Raw genomic sequence first — 20564 nt, 5'->3', positions numbered from 1 at the left:
CCTCAAGAAGAAAACCATCTTTCTCTGCTACCAACTGCGGGGAATGAGATTTTAATATCTTTTATGATCAATTTGATAACTTATCTCATTCGTCAATTTTGGATCGGTTTTTATCTGTCATTGAGTAAAAGACAAACCCCGCATAGGCTAGATAAACCCCATAAACTGACGCCACTCTGAAGAACCACTTACAACTGATAAAGTTTAAAAGGTTTAATATAAAATTTAAGAAAAGTTGCAAATACAATCCTCTCAGGATCAAATTCTACAATTATACAGGAACTAGAAGGAACATATATTCCCTAAAGAACCTCAGTCTACAAACGAATACAATTAAAGTCAGTTCAAGAATCAGCAAATTAAAAAGCATCGATATGAAGTGGTTCCTTTGCGTCATCTACAGAAAGAGAAAAATTAATCAAGTTAAATCTGTCCCTACTCTATACTACGTGACATCCCTACTTCGCAAGTTCCTAACCTAAAAAGGTGTCAGCAGTTTGACTCCCAAAGAAGTTCAAACTCTCTTAGCCTCTAAAGGTAACTTAAGTTTAAGAAGCAGTACCCTCGCTGCCTACCCATCCGCTCTCTAAGGGTCCTCGGCCTACTGCTCTCTTGCGCTCTGATCTCTCTCAGCGCATCTGCTCAAGTCATCTGCTCTTCGCCCTTCTCTCTGTTCTCGCTCTGAGCAATTAGCTTCGCTCTCGCTCTCGCCTTTTCGCTATCTTCTCCCCGGGGTGCTGTCCCTAAAATACACAATCACAGTGTGGGTGGAACGCCCCTTCGACGCCCACCACGGACTTTCCCCGTGAGGTCATCTTCTAGCTTTTTCCTTGCTTCGTCTCTTTCGCGTCGTCCGTTAAGTTGACCCTTCTTCTTTAGACGCCATCTTCGTCTTCTTGTTGGTGACTTCATTTGACACTTTCGGATCAAAAGTCTATAACCTCAGCAGAACTTTAAACTTTACGACTATGTATATAACCTTTTTTGGTCCTGTGAATGGTCATTTCAAAACAAGGCTCAAATTCCAAGCGTCTCCTCTCACGTTTAGGCAATAAACTTCGTCCGGCATTGTCACCTTAAATCTAACAAGAACTAGACTCCTTGGCTCTCACGTTCACAGCAAGGCTATTCACGACTCCCGTGAGCCCACTAAATTACATACAGCGGACTACCCTCCTGCGAACCCTTGGTCAGTCAGGTTAAAATCACAAATGACCTAAACTCTTCTAACATTCCTACAAACTTCTTCTACACAGTATAACCTTTAACACACATTTATATACAATCGCATTTAGCAAATCCTTTACGTATAAGTGAATACATTGTACATAGAATATAAATTACATAGAGTATAACTTTATATTCTCATTTGTTACATCGCCGTGTATGCTCTCTGCACATTTCTCCATGTTACATTTCACGCCGTTTCTCCATTTAAAGTTACACACGTACATGAATTCTACTTTGCACGTTCTACATTTCGTAAGCATTTCTACACATTTCGACATTAGCCCACTACGTATACGGGCCTTCTAAATCTAATACATGTTCAAGAGTAAAACAGTTACATTCCCTATATTACTTTGATTACATCGGTTAACTTTATGCTATAAGTGTCAACTTCATGTTACGATATACATTTCATTCCTACGTTTATACGATGTGCTTGTAAATATGGCTCGGATATATGTTTTATTCAAATTGCGCTCTCTCAGAGGCGAGAACATGGCAGGTGGGCCACTGCGAAGGCTGATTTCTGCCTCAAGCTGCCCTCTCTCCTCTCGAACAACCGATACGGGACAAGGAAGTTGTAACCACCGCTCGTGCAATGTGGGTTTGTCAGTTGTAACAACACTAACAGCGTGAACAAAATGCAAGAGCTTCCAAAGTGCAGCACTGTTTGGCTTTGAATTTGCACGTGCTGGTGTAGCAAGTAGGACTCTGAAAAGAAGCAGCCAAGAGACGTGACGGCCCGAAACATCAAGGAAACATTTACTGCCAGCTATGAGGCGGTTTAAACAAAACTACAGTAACGCTTTGACCAACAGACAACACATTTCCCGTTCATTGATATCTCGCACGGCGATGGGCCCCAGAGCAGGGGCGGATTGGCACTGCGGGCATTCGTGAATCGGCCGAAGGGCCGCTGTTTCAGTGCCCTCTGTGGGCCGTTTTTTTTCTCCCCTTTCCCCCTTTCACAGTCCACAGAGAGTGCTCTCTGCTGTCTGCTCTCTGTCGACTGGGAAATGGGAGAAAAAAAATGGCCCACAGCACTGGAGACAGAGACAGAAATGAAAGTGCTTCACTGTGCGCCATACAGCGATTATCAGCTGTGGCCTCTACTGCACCCCCTGCCCTGCAAAGCAATCACGCTGAGGGTGGCTGGGGAGGGGGTGATTGTTCACAAGAATCGGCCTCCCTGGGGGCCAGGTGTTTCTCAGGCCTTTTGAGCCATTTTCACCATGGCCCCCCTGGGGCCCACGCCGCTGGGGAAACAATGATAGTCCCTCACAGTCAGGGCACAGTGGGCGAGGAAGAATGGGTCTGGCTGTGGGGGCCAGGTGATGTTTTGAAAGCGCACAATCTTCACCTTAGCACCCCCCCCCCCTCTCTCCCCCCCTGCAAGAAGTTTTTAAAAAAGGGTTATAGTTCTTTCTCGGTGTCATCATTTTAGAACTGATGCATTTTCAATATTACATTCAAGGAAGTCATGGTTGCAGCTTTTCTATTTTATGCAACTAACAACCATTGACAAAACCTATAGTTCTGGCTTGTTGTAGGTGTAACATTACTTGCTGTATTATATATCTGAACGCAATGACAGAAGCAGCAAAATACCAGTCGGGCGGCACACTATGCTAAGCACAGATTTGTAGCTTAGGTGTTTTAAGCTACGCCCATAATATATTGAACACCCCCTTTGGAGAGACCCCTCAGTTTTGTCATCCCACTTAAAGCCCTGGAAACAACACCATGTCACAGACACCTCAGGGCCTGGCAATGTGCATCATGCATGACTCATGACTTCCAAGGTTTCAGATTGACTATGTGCAGGGGCATCTTGAACGCCTCCCTTTGCTTTAGGAACTACAGTGAGGGGTGAGTTCCTGATGAGTCTCTTCTGTCTGCAACTCTGTGTAAAAAATGTTCAGCTCACAATTATTGTGAAAAGGTGGGTGAGAGAGTAAGTGAAGGGATGGCTGAATGGATCAGTGAAAGGGTGAATGGATGAATGAAAGGGTGAATGGATGGATGATGACAGAGAATGGGTGGATGGATGAGTGAAATGATGAATGGATTGATTAATTGATAAGTGAAAGTGTGAATGGATGAACAGATGTGTGAAAGGGTGGCCGTAAGGATGGATGAGTGAGTGAAAGGGAGGGTACATGGGCAAAAGATTGGATAGATGAGTGAAGGAGTGAAAGGATGGATGAGAGAAAAGATGGATGGATGATTGAAAGGATGGATGAGTGATAGGGTCGATGGATGGATGCATGAGTGGATGAGTAGATGGATAGTTGGGTGGATGGAAGGAAGGATGGATGGCTAAGTGAAAGGGTCAATGGAGAGAGAAAGGGAGAATGGATGGCTGAAAGGTTGAATAGGTGGAAGGATGAGTGACTGGGTGGATGGATAAGAAAGTGAAAGGATGGCTGGATGGGTGAGAGGGCAAATGGCTAGATGGATAAGTGAAGAGATGGATTGGGTGAAAGGGTGGATGGAGAGAAAAAGTGAGGATGGATGTGTGGATGACTGAAAGGGTGAATGTGTCTAAGGGTGAGTGACTGGGTGGATGGATGAGTAAGTGAAAGGGTGGCTGGATGGGTGAAAGGGTAAATGGATGGATGGATGGATGGATGAGTGAATGGATGGATGGGTAGAAGAGTGGATGAATGGGTAGATAATGGGTGGATGAGTAAAAGGGTGGATGGAAGGATGGATGAGTGAAATGATGGATGGAAGAATACATGATGGATAGGTTTGCAAATGGTTGAATATGTTTGGATCTGGATTAGCGGCATCTTATGTTTGCCACTTTACATCTCACAATGACTATCCAAGCAGATCTTCCCGACCATTTCTCTCACCAAACGTGCCTGCTCAGAACCATGAATTGTAAACAAAATATCAGACTGGACAACCCAGTGCTGTAACCATATATATAGATTATTATCATATGAAATATCACAAAAAGACCTGCACAGTTGATCAAAGCTGCGTGCATACTGAAAAACCGTGAAGTACACGATTGGTTCAACCTGATATAAACTTATTTTGACTAGTGCTTAAATGGTTGTCTATTTACTTACTTACATAATAATGCGCAACCTCCTCTGATGGGTCTGTAAAACGTACCTTTTGTCCAGAAGGTTTGTTCTGAATTTTAACCATTTGTCCTGAATGTTTACACTCCCCATCCTGAATTTGCACCCATGCCAGTTGGTCACCCTGGTCCTGACACTCCCATACAGAACTACAGAGTGTTCACCCTGCCTTTTCTATTTGGTTACTCTTGTAACCAGATGCACTACACTGCCAAGCTCCAACTCAAGAGGGGCTATCTAATCCCCTTGGCATCCCACTCTCCACAGGGCTGACCAAAGTAGGCTGAGTAAAGCAGTACTCAAAGCTACATTGAGTGTGCCTCAATTGTCATCCCACCGAATCCAGAAAATACTGCACTAGACTCAGTGCAGTAGGTCTTCCTCAAAGGTTTACTTGACTTGCCACATCCAGCACCCAGAAATGGAATGTGTTGCTAGCCGATCCCTTCCTCTGAAGCAAGAAGGAACCGGTAGGAACCATTTTGTTTACCATTTCTTTGCACAATGTATTGATTCATTTGTGTGCCAGTTAATAATTTAACTTTATTTTAAAGGCCTCATCCAAAATGCAGACAAGGGGCATATTTCTCTATATGCCAAAAATAGTAATTAGTAAGTTTTGGTTAGTTTTTGTTTGTAGTGTGTAGGTCTGACTTCACTCTATTTTAGGTCCTAGGCCAGAATGTGACAACATGTTTGTGTGTTGATGTCAGGACATGTCTAAGACTTTGTGTAATGTGATTTCTCAAAAGAGAGCTGTTTAGCCTCATTCTATGCTAGGCCTTGTTCGAGGCCTAAGCAAAATTTGCAAACTTGGCACTTCTTTCTCTGTGCAGAAGAATTAACTTTTCTAGCATGTTCAGGTTAGAATTCCTTTTTGCAGATTTTATATCATTTTATTGGTTAATTGAGTAATCCTCAGTCTCCTCATGGCCCAAACTTGAAGGCAGCAACAGATGTGAATAAAACTGTGTTTTTTGTATATAGACATCACTTGCTGGCTGTGAAATAAATTTATGACTAGATTGTACAGATACATTTTTCAGCATTCTTTACACCCCAGACTGCCTTTTCCTCATTTGTGAATTCTTACTTTTGTTATTACATGTTCTGTACCCAGAGATTCCAGTCTTACCCTTTCTCCTTGACTTTGTACTAGATTTCTGATTTATGTGATGATTAGCTGGTTGGGAAAGAGTATCTAACGACCTTGTGCAGGGCGTTAAGACTGCATGTAAGTATTCAGTTATCAGACCTGCAGTGCTCCTAGTCTTTACCAATGTTACTTGCTCTGTAAGCTTTAAAAGGCTTAATTTACTAAATATTTCTCTACGAATTAGACCTCAAAGAGTAACCAAATAGTGTATCATGAAAGGGCACGCCCCTTGAATGTGGGGCACGCCCCTTAACTGTAGGCCACACCCCTTAAATGTATGCCACGCCCCTTGAACGTGGGCCACTTTTTTCATCAGTGCCCGGGCCAAATTGTGATCCCAATCCGACCCTGCCCCAGAGACGAAATACCCCTGTACTGGGAGCAGGCGCAACCCCCCCCCCCCCTCCCCACCATTGTGCGTGACAGCCCGGGCTGAGACAGTTACCGGGCAGACACACAGCCGCACCCAAGCACTTCACAGGTCTTTAAAAGACCATTTGCTTGATATTAGGCATCGTTGTTTTTCACCCCTTCTTAGAGCCCCTGCATCTCCACTCTGCCTGGGCTGGAAGAATCCCACCTCCCCTGCTGAAATATGGCTCTAGTTGCGCCTCTGACTGTGAGCAAGGAGGAGTGTAGGAGACAATAAAATTCTGGAGGTGACAGGGACAACCTTGTGGACTTTCCAGTGACCCTATACAAATCACCGCCCATTAAACAAATACAATTGCATGCTTTTGAAGTGAAATATTGAGAAAAGCAGGCATGTAGTCACAGTTTGCATTATGCTCTATTGTTATTTACATTCACATAGTAATCAGACCAAATGTTAAAAAAACATGTAAATGAATCTTGCATCTTCATGCACCAAGCAAACAAAGGTCGCTGACTTAGGGTGGAGGCGTCCTGTTTACAAGTGGATTATGGTTTGAAAAGTACCTGCTGCTGCATTCCTGGTCTCCAGCAATTTTCAGGCAACAATAAAAATGTGAAAACAACTTTGGTGATTAATGTTCTTTATTGAGCGAGATCGGAGTTTTGTCTAGTGGAAGTTTTGACTCATGGTAAGGTAGCCATAGTGGGGTAATATGTCTACTGCAAAGAACGTGTACCACGCAGATCACGAAATGCATATCATGTATATAGGTCAGTGAGTTACAGCTTTTGTCTGAGAGATTCTTTTGGTATTTGCAGTTTATAAGTTAAAATCCTAACATTGAGCAGTGAGCTATTAACCGTCATCAAAGTGCTGCATGAAAACCTCAAGGTATAGATTAGAACGTTAAAATTTTTCCCCAATCTTTCCTTATCCTAATGTTGGAAAATGGGTTCATTAGGATAGAAATCAATTCTGATTATTAAAGAGAACCCCCAACCATGGTGTTATGTTTTAAATTCTGAGTTTGTGCTTCTCTAGTGTTGCAAAGCCATCCTGTGCCCTTGGCACTCCCTAACTTGTTGTTGACTGGGACTGGTGGTACATGACTCTGACTGGCACTGGTCTCTGCCTAACCAGGCCCAGTGCTATGCTGAAAGAGACACTTACAAATACAGTGAAATAACCTGCGTACACTAGGGTGCACTATGGGTTAGGGTACCCCTATGATTGGCATGACTTCTCCTATAACACCCTAGTACACAATAGGCCAGGGGGATAATAACTATCTTTAAGTCCCTAGAATATTATAGGGCATGGCAGTTGAGAGGCAGCAGTCCTTCCTGCGCTTGCATGTGTGCACTGCTGAAGCCTGCAGTCAGTTTAAAAGTAGCCCTGTATTGTAGAACTGATTTTAAAATTCAAATTGTGCTCAAACTCGACTTTTGGGTTTGGGGAACTTACAAATCGATCAGCTACAATGTTGGGGCAAAACTAAATTAAGTGGAGGAATGTTTTCCACTTAAGTATGGCTTTATCATATTTGCCACATAATACCTCATCTGCTGCATAATCTAACGATTTCACCCAAAACAATTTTGTAGCTCAAATGGATCAAAAATTACTAAAGAAATGTGACTTACATTGCTGTGAAGTGTAGGGCCCTTTGCAACAGTTAACTGCCACCTTTCCCACTGCTGCTTTTGTATGTTACACAGGTACTAATGAGGCAAAAGCTTTGCAGAGGCTGCTAGTATGTATAAATATGTCAAAATAATAAAGCATCATAAAATGTACTGCATTACGCTGCAGCCTTTTTATTGTTGCATAATTTAGTCAACACAGCAACATCATTTTGGCCTCCATTGCTTCATTACTCCAGTGACCCGAAAGCAGGCTGCACGTGTTAAAAGTGTTTCTGTATGAAGCAGAGACCATGAAGTTTGCAAACTTAGGGGCTGATTTTGATGGCAGGTGGACTTCAGTCCATCCGCCATCGAATAGGGGTATGGGACCGCTGGCCTTCAAGGTGGCAGCTCCACGATAGCCATTACAATGCAACCGCCACTCCGGCGTTCGCAGTGCCTATCTTTCACATTGCAGCAGGTGCTTCTGGCTGCATCATCTGCCGCAATGTAAAAAATGGGCAGGTTAAATATATTACTGCACTACGTGGCGGGCATAATGCACTTCCTGCCAGATGGTGCAGTGATATGTAGGGGGGCATCATAGGTGCCCCCCAGGTCCCATGTCTGGGAGCTGGGGGAAAAGGGGCCTGCTACAGCCCCCAAATGTCCCTATCTGGCACCTTTTCCATGGCGGGTAAGGGACATCGTAATCCCAACAGCGGTGCTGATAGGCACCACCAGCATTGTAGGAACCACAAGCCCCTCCGCCGCACTGGCGGGCTCAATGAGCCCTTCAGGTGCGTGGCGGTTGGTCTTTCACACCACCAGGGAACCGCCCGCCATTGTAACATGGTGGGCGGTGATGCAGTCACTGGTGGCAGTGGGACTGCCACCGACGGGGTGATGTGGTGGTCCCACCGCCATTATAAACACCCCCTAAGTTTGGTGTGCACATAAATCCTGCATTGCCAACTCCTGGTAAGTTGCACTACTACTGCTGAAAAAAGCCAATGGAGGTACCAATGGGTGAGGTGGACTGGCCACAAGGGTATTGTGACCTCAGTGACAGAGTCGCTGTCGATCTAGGGTGTGCTTCTTCGTATGTCTGCCCGCAAGACCAGTGCTTAATTTGAGCCGGTGCTTTCCGGAACTTGGAACAGCTGCTCATTTAAAGATGAGCAGGAAAACAGTTATTTATTAATTAAATACATGTTTAAAACAACTAATACCAGCCAACCAAACCATTTTTAAAGGTTGGGTGTCTGAATTCTCACACTTGTAGCAGTGTGATGGTTAGTAGTTGTGTAAGTTCTGTATTGGCAGCGCTGACAGGGGAAATGTGTGGTGTAAACTGCGGCGGCCCTATCACGAAGGCCCCAGCACTTATTTGTTAACAAAATAAGCACTGCGCAAGACTGGAGGTGAACTGCAGTATGGATTGTGGTGGACAGGCCTTCAAGGTTAACTCACACTTGCCGCCGTTCGGGTCCACCTGCAGGTGCTAAGACACCAGGGCTTCTAAGGTCTATCGGGCCTTCTAAGGTGTAGCATCGGAATGAGCTCTGTCAGGAGTGTGGTCTGGTGGGATGGTCATGAAGATTGAACATGGTTCTCCAGTTCCAAATTCTGCAGCTCTGGCCAGAATGCCACATCCTCTAGCACACTGAACACCATACTGCCCCACTGAAAGAAACTGGAACTGCCTTCAGCTAAAACTCAATTGTGATGCAACTAAATTCAAAGTATGCACTAGACAGCAGTAAAATGCTGCCTGAAAAAATATTAATAACACCCTGGAAAAAGCAAACACTCATAGGGAATGCAAGAATAAGCTAGGCATGTGAAATGTAACCTGGAACAAAATGGTTACCTTAACGGCTTTAAACTCCTTATTCAGGAATCAGTAAGTGATTTTTGCCTGAAAAGTTCAGGAGTTGGCTACAGGACCAGGAAGAGACCCGTTTCAATGTCCATTGCTTATATCCTTTCAAAATGTAAGCAGTTTGATTTAGAAAAGGTCATATCCTGAACACAGAGCAGTGGTACACATTTTAGAAGCTAAAATAATTAAAACAGTTGAAAACGATTATATTAAACGTTTCCACTCCACCCATTAATCATGTATTGCAGTCCCTATAGGAATGGTGCACTTCCCATCCCTTGGAAAACAATGTTGTTCAAAGAAAGAAGATAACAAGAAAGTAGCACTTTCACTGGCAAACTATGTAAAGTGGCGCTAATGTGTGTGGGTGTAAATAACAATCTGGCCTGTCTGCTGACCACTCTGTATTGCTTTCTTTAGGTATTTAATAATTTTTTCTCTCCGTACTGACGTTTTTCTTTTGGATAGAAAACAGTCAGAAAATGAGGACATTTCCAGCCAATGTGTACCACCTTTTTTGGATCCATTTCACAGGGGAACAAATAAAGAAAAGGAGAGGCAAGAGAGAGTAGGTAAGAGCTGTCTATTGAAATCAGCACGTAAGGACGAGTGAAAGACACAGAAAGAGATGGAGAAATAAGGAGAGAGAGAGGAGAGGAGGGCAGCTGCCAGAGACAGATCAGAAGTGGACACTGTCCTTGCCTTCTCTGGGCATGAAGGAAAAGAGACAGACTTTTTTTTCCTTCTCTGCCCTTCCCAGAATGCAGAGCCTTCCTGCAGCATAACAAAGGGCAGAGGGGGGTGGCCTTTTTGACTCCAGGCAGGTCAAGTGCAGGGCCATTAGGTAGCACTTTTGCGCACTAATGGCCCTGTGAATAACAGAAGGGAGAGGGGAAATTATTTTATCCCCTCATCCCCCCAACCTTGTCCCCCATGTCCCCCCCACTCTAAAATCTGGGGGGGATATGTCCCCCGCGTCCCCCACACTTCCTACACCCATGTGAGCAAGGATAACATTACCAGCAGGGCTTTTAAGTGGGAAAAAAACTGGGGGTGCTCTAAAAGGGGTGTGGTAAATCTGTTAAAGAGATGCGGCCTATCCGAGTAGGGGCGTGGTCTAAATCAAGATAACAGGCACTGCTGCTCACGGGAGCCCTTTAATCCCCCGGTGAAAGCCGGGGCTATCAAAGGCAGCCAAGTATAAACAACATTATTTTTGTGCCCGTATCACATCCACACACTCCTTTCACTCTCTCCCCCCCCCCCCCGACTCTTCTCTCTGTGTTTTGTCTTCCTCTCTTTCTGTAGGAATGAAGGTCCTCTACTGTGAACTTAACCTCTAGAATATTTTCTGGCTGACCCTATAATCTCCATATTTGGTCATTTGATTGAACCAAAACGGGTCAACAGGCATTTTGGTGACCAGTTTTGTTTTTAGGTTTCCGTTTTATTTTTGTGAATCACACAAACAGCATCTAACAATGCTGTTTGTATGCAAATACCATCAATATGGAAAAGCTGCCATACAGTAGTATCTCACCTAGGAATTATGTTTCAGCTTTGTATTTTATCTTCATTAGTTTATTTTTGCAATTTTATACGGTGCAGACTCGACCCAAAGTCATTGACGCAGGAAAGTAAGAAGTAGCCTTTGGATAATACACATCACAGAGTCAAAGATAAGCATTACGGAACTAAAAGTAACAAACAATTCTTTGCAGCGTAGACCGTCCCTTGCCAGGAGGCACTTGGCTTTCAATCACAACGCACGCATAAAAAAAATAAGATGCAAGTTTGTAACTGGAATCTACACGTTATACAAGCTCAAACTAAAAAAACGATTGTAATCAAACTGTGGGAATAACCCATTGCACTTACAGATCAAGGATGGGGCTCCACAGGTGAAAAATGGTGAAACTAATTTTGCAGACCTCTCCAATTCAAAACACGGCGCCAATTCATTAAGTGAAGGTCGTGTAGGTCCTGCTGGAGCGGGCTGCCTAGAGCTGAGGCACAACTAAAGCCAAATTTTTGGGGGGGGAGCTGAATCTTTAATCAATAGGCAGAGTGGAGCTGCAGGGGCTCTTAGAAGGGGCAAAACAGCAGCAAGGACTCATTTTCAAGAAAATTGTCTTAAAGACCTGTGAAGTGCTGGGGTGCGGCTGTGTGGCTGTCTCAGCGGCCTGACACACACAGGGGCTGCGCGCCTGGCTGGGGTCCTCTGCCTCTTCAGTTTTTCATCATCCCACGCTGGCACCACCACAACGTTGCTCCTGCTGGAAATCCTGAGAGAAAATGGCTCTCTTAAAGGATTTCCCTTCCTCCAAGAAAGCTCACCTTGGCATGGTGTCATGCCGTGACCAGTACTCAGTGAGGAAACAGAGCTCTCACTGCAGTAGATAAGGTTCAGAGATCGCGTTCTAGCCCTCTTAGCTGTAAATTCTCCTCCCAAAATGTCACAGACACGTTACCTAATAGAAAATGTTAAAACATCACAGCAGCAACCGCCAGGCCTTTACGTGGGCAGAGTCTGAGCACCTGCAGTTTTATTGGGGACCCTCGAAACAGGTGTGAAAAAAAAATGTAGAAAGGACTACCTTTGCCAGCCGCCAAAATAGAGCCCGATAGAGACCCGTTTCGAGGGCCCCAAAAAAAACTGCTGGTGCTCCGACCCGGACATACCCGGCCCACTTAAAGCCCTGATTGCCAGGATTAAAGTCCCGTAACCGGGAGTGTTAAAACTACGCGGTAGTCAGCCCTGTCGTTGGGAGATCGATGGGTTAGTCAACAGCCATCATCTAATAAAGTTAGGGGCAGCCGTGAGGGCAAGTGATGCCATCATAGAAAGCTCAGGTTTTGAGCAGGGGGGACGGCGTCCACCCAGTAAAATAATTGGGTACCCCGACTCGAGCCCTGGAGGTGCTAGATAAAAGTGTGGTTTGGAAGGGTGAGGTTCCGTGACGATCGTAAGTGGTGTTCTCGACTCGCACGAATATGGTCGAGTCTGGTATCTATGAACCGCAAATGACGAGTTTAGTGGGTGTACGCGTTTTCGCTGTGCTAGCCTAAACCGTTCGTTTGTTTCGTGGGTTTCTACATCCGAGCCCACGGGTTCCATCTTAGATGCGGCATCCATTTTGTCTCTTGCCCTCAAGTAGTCAGCGAACGGACGCTGTCCGCTTCGCGACCCTGGGATTCCCAAACTCTTGCGGAAGACACGTTTCCTTTGAAAGTGTCTTTATGATAAGGGGGTCGGCACTGTAAGGCAGGTGGCCCCGCTCGAGGCTCATCTTGCCGTGCCGGTCTATTGTCTTAGTCGTGCATTCATTAGGCACGTCCCCTTTGATGCCTGCAGCTCGTATTTCCCCATACCACCCCTTTTACACCCTTTCCGATCTCCCCACTGTTTCTGTCTTCCTCTGCACCTGTTTCTGTCCCTTCCTCGATCTGTTTACTGCTGATTGGAATGTACTAATGGTGGGAAGATGGGTTTTTACAGTTGGGAACTAACAAATGTTTCTGTACTTATGTTCCGGGCCTTGAATACATGAAAGTAACCCCTTATGGTCTTTACGATGGGAACCGAGTTGTAAACCTTTGTGTACTATGATATTCAATGCATTAGAACTGTATAAAAGGAGCGATCCACAGAGGCAAGTCGAAGCAGACTCCTCGAACCTACACGTGTTGTACTTCCTGTGACTTCTGTGTTCCATGCAGTAATAAACCTCGAATCTTTGACGCCGAAGGAAGTGTCCCGTGTCTCTGTCATTTGTACGCCGGAACAGGTTACCCACGAAGGTTTCAGGTGTTATCCCTGGCACCGCTGGGTCTTAAGAAAACCCAGTCCTTCAGTTGGCACCCAACATGGGGCTGCATCAGTGGTACCGGTCCAAGCCCGACGATCGTGAGGAACTTCGTGTGAAATCTCCGAGGGAAGGTGCACCCCGCTTCATCGATCCTGTTGTCGAAACAAGTGGCCCGACGACTTTTCCCGCGAAGATCCCCGCCTCCTGACGGCTGCGACGGACTGCTGCCCTGACTGTAGACCTGTTTTGGCGCCTGGCGTAGACCTTGGTACAGCTAGACGATTGACGGGCCTTCCTGGTGACGCCATCGATCTTTGAGTTAAGTATTTGTGGGTCGCTCCCCGAGTCCTTAGTTGTGGGTACTTAGTTGTTGCATGGTTCCATTGCATTTGTGGTTCTTAGTACTTGATTCTTTGTTGTGATATTTGACGTCTGCAGTCGCCAAAAACCGAGGGTTTTTGCTCTTTGCAGGGACATTGTTAATCCTATAACCCTTGACGTTTGTGAAACTCGGTTAGTGTGCAAGATGCCTGGCCGTAGTACTTTGTTCAGTTGTTTTAGACGTTGTGGTGCGGATTCCCGACTGGAGGACTCGTGTCCGATCGATACCTCCGGTTGGAACTCCAACTTATGAGCTGTACAGCAAACACGGGTTAGGTCCAATTACATTCAATGAGTGTTGGATTCGCTATACTAAAAAGGATGGTGTCCTTAGTTGGCCACCTCATGGTAGTTTTGAGACCCCGATTTTAGACAATCTAGAAGCCAAATTGTTTCAGAGAAAATCAAGGCCGGCCATGTTTGATTCCTTTCGGTTGTGGCGTAAAGAAGCCAAACAGAGAGAAATCAAACAGATCAAACGTAATAAGAGAGAAGGAGTTGTTACCACGGTAAGAAATGCAGAGCAGTTTCAGCGAGATAAGGAGGAAAAGGAAAAGGAAGTTTTCGATAGATTGCAGCGTATGTCTGTAGACAAGTGTTACCCCGTTTTACCGACGGGTACGGATAAGAAGGAGGAATCGGTAGAGGACCCTTTACTGTCCTACCTTTTGAAGTCACCACCTCCGTATGCACAGGGTACTGTAACTCCTGTGGTTCCTCCTGCCCCTGTTCCTCCTGCTCCTGTTCCACAACCTGTCCCTCAACCCGTTCCTGCTCCTCTACCAACTTCCGTCCCTACTGCTCCTCCGTTTGTACTTCCTCATACTCCTGCTGCTCCTGCTGTTTCTGGTTACTCCTGCTGTCTCTTCTGCTTCTGATACGTCTCTTGTCACCCCGTTGTGTTACTCTTCTTCTCCATCTGTTCGACGTCGTACCCCTTCTGTTGCTGCTAACTTCTTTAATTCTCTTGGACCTATTCTTGAGTCCGCTGGTTCGGATGGTCCTCAACGACGTAGTCAGCTTCCCGGTAGTCGGGAACGTGACACACTGTATAATATGGCGATGAATTGGATGAAATACCCCCTTAGACATCCTCCACGTGTGGTGTTAGATACGTTTTGTCAATTCAATATGCCGCGCAAAGGTTTGTTTTCGAAGAAATGTGTAAGGCTCTACGTGACCAAATATCGGCTGATGCATCTGATGAGGTTTTGACTGCTTTGACTGATCTTCAGCTTCAGTTTTCGAGCGGAATGTTGGTGGGCACCAATGTTCGACGTGCTGTCGAGCAGTTGTTGTCTTTTCGTCCTTCTATAATGCCTCGGGCATTGTTTTTAGAAGACATTGAGGGACCGCTTGCAGCGCCTGGTCAGTACCCCATGCGCGAAGTTCCACCAGTGTGGATGCCAGGTGATGCTACTCAAAATCCTGCAGTCTTGCCGCACTTTTCAGAGAGTGTGGATACATCTTCCATGGAAACGATCGGAAGTTTTGCAGGTAAAGCAATCTTTGCCTGATCCTCGCAAAAATCCTGCAGGGTATTATAAAGAATTATTGCAGCTTGTGGATGCTACGATAATGAATCTTGCCGATATCGATATGTTGTTTGGCAATGTCGTACCACAACCGGTATGGGCAAAGATTCGTCAGGAAGATCATGCGGGAGAACTAGGTGGTGATTGGAATGCATTGCGGGCTGCTGACGCTTTGCAAGTCGGTGGGGCCAAGCCTGATCAATTAATCACGGCTTTGCCTCAGAGAATTATCGCTCTGATGAAAACGCTTATGCCAGCTATGAAGGTGAATTGGGACAAACTGTCCGCTTGCAAGGAAAAGAAGGATGAGAGTGTCTCTGATTTCTTTACGAGATTTGAGGAGGCGTTCATTGATCATAGTGGTCAGGATATGGGTACTGAAGGAGGTCAACGATTGTTTGTGGATAAGTTCGTCTCAAATTTGTTGCCTGACTTAAGAATTGCGTAATTCAGAAAGTGCGTGGGCTGTTTCCACTTCTGCTCAAATATTGGCCGCAGCCCAATATTATGAGAATAGGGAGAAAGAGGAGAATGATCGTGCCGATAAGAAGACGAAAGAACTCAAAACTAAAGTGTTGTTGCAGCAAGCGTATCCTCCACGTTCGAATCAGAATGATTCGCAACAACGGAACCGATCGCAATCTCAGTCGAATAGGTCGCAATCACGAAATGACTCCTCTTCGCAGAGATCTTCGTTAGGGTACAATCAATGTGCCTATTGTAGGGGTGAGGGTCATTTGAAATTCGATTGTCCAGTTTTGCGTGATCGCAATAGTGGTAATTCATCTAAAGGAGGCCGTAGCGGCCCTCAACAGACATCACGTGGTAGAGGTCGCGGTGCTCAAAATGATCGTTCCAACAATACTTCTGACTCTAATAATTGTTTCGATCAGCGCGGATCGTCGCAAGGGCGATCTGCTCAGTACAATGTGGACGATTATTACGTCGATCAGGATGCTGACAACGGTAATTACTAGGACAGCCATAGACAAGGAGAGGGAGTAGTATCAGTTCCGGTTGATCAGAGAGGGCCTTACGTCGCAGTTGCCACCTCGGGCGTCGTTGAGCCTTTTCTGTTGGACACTGGTGCAGCGAAAAGTTCCATCATACATTTGAAACTCCCTGGCGCACCTTTGTCTGGCTTAACAAATGTTTCCGTTGGATTCTCTGGCGCCCCTGTTAGCAATCCGGTTTCGTGCCTTTGCCTCTTACTATTGGGCCTCGTGAGCTGAAAGCTCCGCTGATTTTGACCACTGGTTGTGGTGAAAATCTTTTGGGCCTGGATTTGCTAAAACGTCTGTATGCGACTTTGTATTGTTCTCCTGCGGGAGTGAAGCTTACGTTAGGTGAGAGAGTTGTCTCTCCTATGTACTTATCCATCGATAAGCTTCCACCGGAATTGAGTTCTCTTCCTGCATCTTTGTGGGCAACAGGTCCCAATGATGTGGGCCTGCTTAACATCTCCCCTTATGTTGTTCACTTGAAATCTAATGTGCGATTGCCACGTATTCCCCAGTATCGTATCTCCCTTGATGGTGAACGAGCATTGTTAGCTATCATCTACGATTTGATTGAGAAAGATGTTATCGAGGAGACTCGGGGAAACGTGTGCAATAGCCCTGTACTGCCCATTTTGAAGCGCACTGATCCATCAAAACCCCCTGTTTATCGTTTTGTTATCGATTTACGGGAGGTGAATAAAATTGTGATTCCTCAGTTCCCTGTGGTGCCTGACATTACGGCTCTACTAACTCTGATTCCAGCCTCTGCATCTTGGTTTTCAGTAATCGATCTGAAGAATGCTTTCTTCAGCATTCCGATTGCTGAGGAAAGTAGAGAGCTTTTCGGTTTCTCTCTAGGTGGTCGCAGCCTCCGGTTTAAACGTGCTCCTCAGGGCTACTGTGAGAGTCCATCGATATACAGTCAAGCCTTGAAGGGCCAACTTGATGCGTTTGTGTTGCCGGCCGGTGCGGCCTTGATCCAATATGTCGACGACTTATTGGTGGCTGTAGATACTCAGGACATTTGCAAACTTGCAAAGGTGTCGTTGTTGCAGCATCTCTGTGACTTACATCACAAGGTGTCACCTTCTAAACTGCAATATTGTTGTCAAGAAGTAACCTATCTAGGTCACTTATTGTCAAAGGAGGGAAGAAGGTTGACCCCAGAGAGAATTGCAGCGATTGCTCGAATGACTGTGCCAACAACTCAGAGAGATGTGCGTGCCTTTTTAGGTATCACGTCATACTGCAGGCAGTGGATTCCAAATTTTTCATTGCTAGCGAAACCATTGGTAGCTCTTACGTGCAAGGATGTTCCAACTCCTTTACCATGGACGGAAGAATGTCAGAAAAGTTTTTCTGAACTGCGTGACGCGTTGTGTTCGGCTCCTGTGTTAGGGACTCCTGACTACAGTAAACCATTTACACTATACGTTCACGAGAGAGAAGGTTGTGCGTTGAGTGTTTTGACGCAACAATTCGGCGGTAAGCAACGTCCATGTGCATATTTTTCCTCGACCTTGGACCCAGTAGCTAGAGCATTGCCGAGTTGTTTGAGAGCAACAGCGGCAGCTGCGGTGTCCATCCGACAATCTGCAGGATTGGTCATGGATAATATGCTTACGGTGATGGTTCCGCATGCAGTTGACACTCTTTTGAATCGTACGAAAACTCAGCACTTGACGAGTGCAAGGTTGTCTGGTTATGAGTTGACGCTTTTGGCAAGTCACATTCAAATAAAACGTTGCAACGTCCTGAACCCGGCGACTTTGTTGCCAATCAGTATGGAATCAGATGAAGTAGCACCTCATGATTGCTACCTGCGAACGGAAGAGGAAACAAAAGGTCGTGTAGACCTGAAAAATACTCCATTGGAAGATCCCGATGGGACCTTGTATGTGGATGGTTCATGTTTTAAGTTGCCGAATGGCGATGTAACGACTGCGTATGCTGTGGTGACATTGAATACTGTTGTGGAGACTGCGAGATTGAATCAGAATTCTGCTGAGGCGGCTGAGCTGATTGCTTTGACTAGAGCGTGTGTGTTGTCGAAAGGGAAATGGGTGAATGTGTTTACCGACAGCCAATACGCATTTGGCGTGGCACATAGCTTTGGACGTTTGTGGAGAGAGAGGGGTTTTATGACATCGCATGGTACGACGATTCAACACGGACAGCTCGTGAATGATCTTTTAGATGCACTTACATTCCCCAAGCAGGTGGCAATTATTAAATGTAGTGCACACCGTAAGGTGACGGATGATGTTGGTCGTGGCAATGCGTTCGCTGATGAAATTGCTAAGGAGACTGCTCGGAATCTCAGTCCTAGAATGTATGTGACGAGTTCGGTTAGGTGGCCTACAGAGACTGGTATGTGTGAGGACACCATCGAGAGTGTGAAAATGATTCAGAACGAGGCCACTGAGTCTGAAAAGACGAAGTGGAAGGAAAGTACGGGAAAGTTGGATGCGAATGGCTGTTGGATTGATTTGTCAGAGAATAAGAGGTGGATGTTGCCGAATGCGTATGTGCTAGCTGTTGTGACGATGGCACACGGCTTGGCACATATTAGCGCGAAAGGTATTTGTTTTTTTTTTTATTTCACAGAGTTTTTTATTGAGAGAGTTTGGTATTGATATGAGCAGAACAAATAATAGCAGATAAAGACCATGGTACACGTACATAATAAACCGAGAGGCGGTGAAGTAACATAATATGGAGTAAACATAACATGCGGGGGGAAAAATATACCAGGTAAATAAAGAAAATGACAATCAAGCATCAAGTCCGTACAACACGAAGGCATATGTCAGCGGGCAGATCGGTCATATAGCACAGCAGGGTGAATCACAGCCATCAAATGACATATTGAGAAATTGCTTGCCACAACAATGTTTTAGGTGCCTCACGGAGGTTTGAAGAGATCAAAGTGAGCGTCAAGTGAGACCCATATTTTCCTGTGTTGTGGGCGCCAGGGGTGAGAGGCAAGTGCAATGGTATCGGCACCCCTGAGATTAGAAACCCAGTTGAGCCAATGGGGGAAGGAGGCTTTGGCTGTATTTTTCCAGTTGGACGTTATGACTTTAACCGCCGCCGTCAGTAAAAGATCAAGTAGGGCTTTGTCATTTTCATTTAAAGTGACAGCTTTGGAAGAACCCATAACTAGAGTAGCAAATTCTCTCGGGAGAGAAACGTGCAGGGCTTTGTTAACAAAGTCAAATATCCTGTCCCAGTATGTGGCAACCCGGGGGCATTTAAATATTAGATGTTCAAGGTCTCCTCCCGCTTCCAAACAGTTCCAGCAGGAGTCATTGTCTTTGATGTTGTGCAGAAAAAGTCTCCTGGGGGTCCAAAAGGCTTTGTGTAGGAGCCAGAATTTAGTTTGGGATAGAGTTGGGCTAATTTTGTGTCTTGTGGTCGATTCCCAAATTCTGGCCCACTCGTTATCAGATGTGGGAGTGGAGGAGTATGATTCCCAATAGGATTGTAATGCAGAGACCAGGTTAGATGTCTGTGGTTTGATCATTTTGTACATTCTGGAAACCTGGTGGCCAAGTCTATTAAGGGTGGATAAAAGGCCAGGGAGTGAGGGGGATGTGTTGCCCAAGTTTGCTTTGGTTAGGGCCACCTTAACTTGTAGGAAATAGTAGAAGTCAATGTTCTCGAGTTGAAATCTATCCTGTAATTCCTTGAATGTGAGTGGTGTTTGGCCCTCGTAGAGGTGGTGAGGGAAAGGTATTTGTAAGTTGTTGTCCCCTGTATGGAAGAATGATGGTATCACGAAGTGTGCTGAGAGATTGGTTAAGAATTGTATGATATGTATGATGTACAATCCTGGAAAGGGAACCCCAACACCTCCTGGCCATTTTGCTCCCCCTTCATGTCCTTTTGAAGTGATTCAGCTAGACTTCATCCATATGGAGCGATGCAATAACCTGAAGTACGTTTTAGTTGTGGTTTGTGCGTTCTCCCGATGGATCGAAGCCTACCCTCTCAAAGATAACACTGCTCTGTCCACTGCGAAAATCTTACTGAAGGAATACTTTCCTCGGTATGGAATGCCACGAATTGTATGGTCTGATAACGGAAGTGAGTTTGTGGGGAGTGTGATGAAGAGTGTGTGTAAGGGCCTTGGAATTACCCAGAAATTCCACAGCGCCAATCATCCCCAGTCAGCAGGTTTGGTTGAAGGGTATAATGGCACCCTTAAATTGAAGTTGGCGAAGATTCAGGCTACGACTGGTCTCTCGTGGCCTGACTCTTTACCTCTAGCCCTTCTGTCTACTAGGGCGACTGTACACTCCCGAGTAGGGCTTAGTCCCTACGAGATTGTGTTCGGCCGCCCTGCAAATGTTTGGGGAGTCCCTAGACCGAGTGTGTTCTCTGATCTTGAGTACCCAATGTTGATCGATTATCTGCATGATCTGACTGCTAAACTGAGGTTAATTCACCAACAGGCCTTTGAAGC

Source organism: Lissotriton vulgaris, chromosome 2_1, assembly GCF_964263255.1.
Source record: "Lissotriton vulgaris chromosome 2_1, aLisVul1.2, whole genome shotgun sequence".
NCBI lineage: Eukaryota > Metazoa > Chordata > Amphibia > Caudata > Salamandridae > Lissotriton > Lissotriton vulgaris.
The sequence above is the reverse complement of the archived record's forward strand: the minus strand, read 5'-3'. Positions refer to the sequence as shown.